This window comes from Nicotiana attenuata, chromosome 1, assembly GCF_001879085.1.
Source record: "Nicotiana attenuata strain UT chromosome 1, NIATTr2, whole genome shotgun sequence".
NCBI classification, from domain to species: Eukaryota; Viridiplantae; Streptophyta; class Magnoliopsida; order Solanales; family Solanaceae; genus Nicotiana; species Nicotiana attenuata.
Window position 1 is genome coordinate 59,761,527 of NC_031989.1, and position 6,971 is coordinate 59,768,497.

Sequence of the window (6,971 nt, forward strand, 5' to 3'; positions counted from 1 at the left end):
AACCCAAGAGTCGCCAATCAAAGCTGATAGGGCATGATACGGTTCAATCCCCAGGAAACGTGTGTCATAATGGCAGCAGACACGAACGACGTTTTGGATTAAACAACGCTTCAATTCCGAAACGGTCACGATGGTCCAAAGGTATCGTTGGAGCGCCGCGCCATTATCTCGATCTAAAAGCTACATCCAAAGCGCAAATAGTCAGATTTCTCCTAAGTGTTTGAAATTGTAATCCGCCCGCCGGGTCCGACAAGAGACGACCCGACGGACGGAGGGACTAACTGTATTGATCAAAATCTGATCACTATGATCGACCCAACTGGGATCCCGCCTAAGTGGCGGGGTAGTGAGAGACACCATGACTTGCTTCAATCCAAGTGCCTACAGTGCATATTAAGTCAAAAAATAATACTCAAGTAACGACAAAACCGGTCGTAGTATGGAGGAACGTCGACCAAAGAATATAGCAAGGACTCCAGGACTATATATATGGGAGGAATCCTCCAAGTGAAGGGGGCATTTTTCTCTCTTTCCTCTCTTCTGTAGCTTTCTTAGAAGAAAGAATGCAAAACAATCATCCTCACTATATCATGTAAATTGATCATCCTCACTGTATCATGAGAGAAGAAATGGAAAACATCAATAAGATTGATCGCCCTTATTTTATCTTATTCATCACTTTCTGATTCATTTTTAGATCTGGAGTTTATTGCGTTTGATTAAGATTTACCTCTTCATCTTCGTTTATTGATTTAATCAAAAAGGTTTCGACATCTTTTGGTCAAACACACACCCTTTAAGATGCGGCCTTTTTGAGAACACTGTGTGAATGCGGAATATTTTATGCACGGAATTATTTTATTTTATTTTATTTTATTGAAAAAGGAAACAAAGGAAAACAAAAGAAAAAAGAAGGAAAACTAAATAAATAAAACACATGCTAGAAAGCAATTTGTTATGAATGAATTCATTGCTCCGTGACTTTCGCTGCCTCTACGCGTTTTTGTTATTCGAATCCATGGCCCAACTAATATGGTCGTGGAAAAAAATTGCATATATCCTGTGAAAGAAGAAAAATGTTTTAAAACTAATGATCCCAAGGCCACCATATTCAAGCTTTTATTTATTAGATTAGATAAAACAATGTCTTAAGATGAAGATGGGACCAGTAACACCAAATATTATTCTCTTATCTTTGCCAACCATATCTCACAAACCGCCAATTAAGGGCAAGTCCTGATTCTTGAGAATGCAATAATAATAATAAAAATAATATTAGCTTGGCATGAAGATACTTACTTTTTAAAATTAAAAGGAATTGAGAGATCTGTATGGGTTAAAACCCGAACGAGGAAATTCAGCGCGAGGAGGTGACTATCGTGAGAATTGTAACTTACCATAGGCAGTTCGGTCGAGGTCAATCAGTGGAGAACGGAACGAGCCGTTGAGTGGCTTGTCAGGGCCGAGGTCGAGCAGCAAGGGACAAAAGTAACAGCTAATACAGCTTTGGAACTTACAAATGGAATATTCTATTGAATATTCCTTCTGTTGTACTCCCTCCGGTCCACAATAAGTGTCCAATTAACTTTTAGCACGCCCATTAAAAAAATACAAAATCCTATACAAAATTACCTAGTATGACTAAACTACCCTTATTTAGTAAGTTAATGTGATGAGAGAGAATTTTTTTTAGGGATATGCACATAAGGGTAAAAGAGTAAAAACAAATTGAATTTTTTCTTGATTACCTAACGAGACACTTATTTTGGACCAAAATCAAAAAGTAAATCGGACACTTATTATGGACCGAAGGGAGTACCTTTTAGGGGTTTTTCGGAATATTCCATATAAATTGTAGGAGAGATAAAGTAAAGGGTATGTAATATTCCACTTGAGATGAAGACTTTTAAAAAAGCAAGCTCTCTAGATAAATACAAAGAACAACTTTCTGAGGAAGATTCGATCCATATATTCAATCCATTGTCATTTCCACCAGATCCAAGAAAGTGTATAATATTCTCTCAAATTCTTGTCATTCATCATGGTCAGAAGAAGGAATCATTCACCTCTTTCATTATTGGGTGAATCTTCTTCCTTATTTACATTTAATGCCATTTATTGTTATTTATTACTTACTCTCATCACATCAACAACAGTCACATTTATTATATTTTGCATTAAATCTATTTCAACGTGGTCCCCACATTATCCATATAAACTGATTTTAGATCTAGGGATATTATCGTTAACTAGGATTAATCCCTTATCCTTTTATTTAATTAGTTTAACAAAGAGTTTCATACTTTTTGGTCAAACAATTTGGCGCCGTCTATGGGGATTTTCTAGTTAAAATCCCAGCAATTAAAGGGTAAAGCTAAAGAAGCATAGCAATCAACAGGGTCGAGGTCGAGCGAGAACGAGAAGGATGTGATCAAAGACCCCGAAGTCGTAGAAGCACGAGAATCTACCGTAGAAGACCTCGACCCCGTCCAATTCGATGATGAAGACCACAACAAGAAAGCTTTCATCGGCCACAAGCTCCCAGAACCAGGTAAATTCTTAAAAAGCAACTTAGACCTGTTTGCTTTTTCCCATGCAAACATGCCAGGTATCCCAAAGGACATAGCAACACACAAGCTGAACGTCGACCCATTCCACCCTCGGCGAGACAAAATTAGGCAAAAATTCAACGCCTCCATAAACGACGCTGTCCGCTAAGAGGTAGAAATGTTGTTGGAAAAGCTCCATGGGGGAGTCGAGATATCCTCAATGGGTCGTCATGGTGAAAAAGAAGAACGGAAAGTGGTGGATGTGCGTGGACTTCATAGACTTGAACAAACCTGCCCGAAAGATTCGTTTCCACTTCCTCATATCGACCAACTCATTGACGCAATGGCCGGGCACGAGCTGCTCAGCTTCCTAGACGCATACTTGGGCTATAATCAGATCCTCATGGAAGAGGAAGACCAGGAGAAGATCACCTTCATCACTCATCAGGGAACGTACTGCTACAGAGTGATGCCCTTTGGACTGAAAAATGCGGGGGAGACGTATTAGAGGTTGGTGACAAGAATGTTCAAAGACCAGCTCGGCAAAACAATGAAAGTCTACATCGATGACATATTGGTCAAGTCGAAAAGGAAGGAGGATCACATCAACCACCTGAAAGAGGCCTTCAACATACTCAGACAGTACGGTATGAAATTGAATCCCGAGAAGTGCGCCTTTGGAGTAACCTTGGGAAAGTTCCTCGGTTTCTTGGTATCATAATGAGGCATCGAGGTCAACCCCGACCAAATCAAAGCCATAGAAGGAATACCGGAGAACCCGACTAGCAAGAAACAAGTACAAAAGCTAACTGGCCACATAGCCGCCCTGTCGAAGTTCATCTCACGATCCTCCGATAGATGCCATAAATTTTTTGACGTACTCAAGAAAGACAATGGACTCCAATGGAACTCCAAGTGCGTTGAAGCCTTGAAAGAATTGAAGGCGTACCTATCCTCTCCTCCACTACTCGCCAAGGCGTAACCTGGTGAGCGTCTCCTCGTCTATCTAGCTGTGTCTGAGATGTCCGCGAGTGCGGTCCTGGTCAGAGAAAATAAAGGTACGCAATATCCCATTTATTATATCAGTAAAACTCTGGTCGATGACGAGACGAGGTATCCCCACCTCGAGAAGCTGGCCCTGGCTTTGGTCATAGTGTCACGAAAGCTTAGACCCTATTTCCAGTGCCACCCCATCTCGGTGGTAACGACCTTTACCCTGAGGAGTATTCTGCACAAACCCGAGTTGTCGGGTAGATTGGCCAAGTGGGCCATAGAACTGAGCGAGCACGATATAACCTATCAGCCGCGAACGGCGATTAAGTCGCAAGTGCTCGCCGACTTCGTCGCCGACTTTAGCACAAAAATAATGCCTGAAGTCGAAAAGGAAGCCGCCCATACCTCCCCCAAAATACACGACCTATGGGTGTTGTATACAGATGGCACCTCAAACGCGTCGAGATCGAGACTGGGACTCGTGCTTGAGGTCCCAACAGGCGAAGTAATTCGCCAGTCTATAAGATGCCTAGATATGACTAACAACGAAGCCGAGTACGAGGCTGTGATTGCAGGTTTAAAGCTAGCACTCAAGTACGGAGCAAAGCGAGTCGTCCTACGGTGCGACTCTCAACTCGTCGTTAATCAAGTCACAGGGACTTTCCAAATCAACGAACAAAGACTGCAAAAATACCAGGCCGAGATCTACAAGCTAGGGGTTTCTAACGGGTCGGGTCAACCCATTTTTGGACCGGCCCAGACCAGTTGAAACCGGAACCGGCCCGGACCGGTACAAAGGGGGCCGGGTGGGCTGGGTTAATGGGGTAAGGGGGTTGGTCCGTTTACCTTCTTGCAACCGGTTAACCGGACCGGTCGAACCCGGTCAACGGGATTTACTGTAGAACCGGTTAACCGGTCCGGACCGGACCGACCCAGACCGATATAACGACTACTTTCAATTTTTTTTTTAATGTTTCTGACTTTGACCGTTGGCAATGGTCTGCTGGGCCAAGGCTGTTGCCCAACGACTGTTTTGCACATTTAGCCCTTTTTTGGGCCATTTTTTTTAATTTAAAACTTTTGTAATTACTGATTTAGCCTTTTGAAAAACTATAAATACACGACCCCCCCCCCCCCCCTAATTCATTTCTTCACTCATCTCTCATTTCTCAAACTCAAATTCTCAATTCAAATTAAATCATGCCCCATACTTGTAGAGTGCACTCATAAAAGTATTTTGCATGAGAAATGTATCGAGGTCCGTGTATACTTAAACAACAGAATTAATGAAATCAATTGTGACTTTCAATTAACAAATGAACGTTGCTCATAAATTAGAAGCTGACGCGAAAGGGCCAAAAGCAAGAACAATATTCCATTTGGTTTACTACGTGAAATGATGTTGGGATCGACTTTCCTTTTTAAATTTATTAATGTAGCTTAATCCCATCTTCTAATACCAGTGGAAACTTCGGAAAAAAGTTATGAAGTCAACTCCGCAATCAACCCATAGGCATATAGTCCATGGACATGACGAATTTTTTTTTGTTTTTGTTTTTGTTTTTGTTTTTGTTTTTGAGCTTGCTGAACATGAGAAAATTTGACGGCAAGAGATTATTAGGCTAAAAGCTACACGATTATGCTACAAGTGCCATTATCATGATGCAGTTTTCAAAAGATGAAAAAGTTAAAGAGAAAACTATGCAAAATATATATAGTACACAATATAATGCAACATATATTTTAACTAGTATTGTTGAATTATTTAGGTGCTATCATGCTAAGCTAAAATCGTGATTACAGTTCGAATTTGTTGGCTGATAATTGAAGAAAAATAAAATTGATCCACCTTTGAAGAAGCTTTGAAGCTTGGATTTGAGAACTAAAAGTTTAATATAGTTGTTTGGACTTTGAATTCGGGTGTATATTTCAGTAGTTACACAGTTTGACATGTTTGTCTGGCCAAGTAATTACTTGGTTAGCATGAAATTGGGTGTAATTGGAGAGGTGTAATTACAGTCTCCAATTCTCAAGGGGAGGTGAGAATTGATGGTAATTACACTGTGTAATTACAAGGTTACTTTTTAATTTCTTTCCTTTTTGTTTTTATTTTCTTTATAACTTTTTATTTCAATTCTTTTAATTTATTTTTTTATTTTTTACTTTTTAATTTTAAATTCATTTCTCTATTTATTTTTTCAGATTCCATATAATTACTCGTATTTTTTATTTCTTATTTGTTTTATTTTCTTCATTTAGCGTAACTGCGTTATTATTCTATTTTTTCAAATTACACCTCCTAATATTAGATATAATGAGTCATTTAACAAACTTGACATATAATGAGTGCTGTCATTTAAAGTAAAATTTCGTTGTTGAATGTGGTTATAAACTTATTATGTTTCCTAATCTTAAGTTGTATTGGAACTTATTTCTATAATGTTCGAATTTGACATATGTTAAAGTTAATTTTTTTTGGGGGATTTTAAAATTTTGTTATATTTATGATTCCAATTTACTTGTTTTAGTAGTATTGACTTGTTATTTCACATTTTCTAGGGAGTTGTTTTGATTTGTACTCTAAAGAGAAATTAATTGATTTCTGCAAAGATACCTATAGGGAGAAAAAAATGGCTGAGGACATGAATAGCACCTACATTTACCTAATTCCAAAACGCCAAAATGCTGAAACTATCAAGCAATATCGACCTATTAGCTTGTGTAACACTGTCTATAAGGTAGTAACAAAAATCTTTGTCAATAGAATCAAACCCCTCTTGTCCAAATTAATCCACCCAACACAAACTAGCTTCATGATGGGCAGAAGATCTTCAGACAATGCTATCATTGTCCACGAGGCTCTAAATCACTTTAAAAATTTAAAAGGAAAAAAGGGAAAATGTTGATAAAAATAGACCTAGAAAAAGCTTTCGATAAACTAGAATGGTCTTTTATAAAATTCTCACTAACCTCCCTCAAATTCCCCCAAGACCTAATTGACCTAATCATGTCTTGTATCTCCACCACGTCCACCTCTATCATTATCAACAGATCTATTTCAGTATTCTTTAAACCCTCTAGAGGTATTCGCCAAGGTGATCTCCTATCCCCCTACATTTTTATCATCTGCAAGGAAATGCTTTCGAGACTAATTCACCACGAAATTGACTGTTGCAGGTGGGATCCAGTCAAAATCTCTTCAAAAAGTCCCCCTCTATCACATCTATTCTTTGCAGATGATCTAATTCTCCTAACTAACGCTAATCAAAAAGCTGCAACTCCATCATAGACACCCTCAACAAATTTTGCGCACATTCAGGCCAATCTATCAATTTCAACAAATCAAGGCTATTTTTTTCTGAAAATATTCCAATAGATATGAAAACCAACTTTAGCAACTGTCTATCAATAAGCCACACTAGAGAATTC